This window comes from Limulus polyphemus, unplaced genomic scaffold (genome assembly GCF_000517525.1).
Source record: "Limulus polyphemus unplaced genomic scaffold, Limulus_polyphemus-2.1.2 Scaffold4213, whole genome shotgun sequence".
Lineage (NCBI taxonomy): Eukaryota > Metazoa > Arthropoda > Merostomata > Xiphosura > Limulidae > Limulus > Limulus polyphemus.
The window spans coordinates 1,732-2,890 of NW_013669823.1; positions in this window are offsets into that span (position 1 = coordinate 1,732).

A 1,159-nucleotide genomic window follows, 5' to 3' on the forward strand; every position below is an offset into this window, starting at 1 on the left:
GTCTTCTTGTTTATTTTCTTTCTGCTCCAGCCACTGTTGTAGTCTGTCTTCTTGTTTATTTTCTCGTTCTTCTTGTTTCCTTTCTTTTTATTCCAACAATGGCTGTAATCTCTCGAGCTGCCTCCTTGTGTAAAAGACAATAAATCGTCCTTTAATGTATCTAATTCGCTTTTAAATTTACTAATGTTTTCCGTTTGTACTTCTTGTTCCATTTGCCACTGCTGTAGTCTCTCTTCTTGTTTCTTTTCTTTCTCCTCCTACCACTGCTGTAGTTTCTTTTCTTGTTTATTTTCTCGTTCTTCTTGTTTTTTGTTTTTTTTTTGTCATTTCTTGTATTGCTGCCATCAAATCTGCTAAGTCGTAGTTTGATTTGCCACTTCTCGTTTCCATCTTTTTTTTTTCTTCATTTTTTTCATTCCCACTCTCTGATACCAATTTGTTGGGTATCTGCTTGTTTGTTAATTTTCGGTATAAATTCTTTCCAAGAAACTTCAGTGATACAAGTCCTATCTTGATTAACCCAGTTTATTCTTCCTCGACACAAACTTTTAATACACGGTAATTTCACAGTGAGTATGTACCTCGTCACTCTAAACTTTAACAACTTTTATAACACAGCTATAAATCACAGTGGTTCACACACTCTACTTGCGGTGCCTACTGTTGGCTTGACTCAATTATCGATCTGGCTTTCTTTGCCAGGCTTATATATACGAAAAAAGAGGGCATCTAGATCACACTCGAGCTGTTGGGCAAATTCACGATCTTTCCATAAACTCCAGCGCGCATGCTCCCAGCGTCGCGTGACTTCCGCTGTCGTAACAATACTAAACTATACTGAAAACGACTAAGGTACGGAAAAGGCTGTGGTGACATTAGTAATTTCTTTGCTCCACCACTAAAATTCAAAATTACTAAAGAAAAATATCATGCAAATTCTACGAAATTCAAAATCAGCTTGAAGGAAAAAAAATAAGGGCCTATAATATGCGCCTATATGTGTGCTTATTCTACTCGTATATACAGCGTGGTCACACGTAAATAGACACCACCTTTTCAGAAAAAATGAATTTTTTCAGTCATATTCACATGAATTGATATATTTATAATTTAATTAATATCTGGTAGATCTCCCTTTCACTTCGTGGAGTTTGTTGAT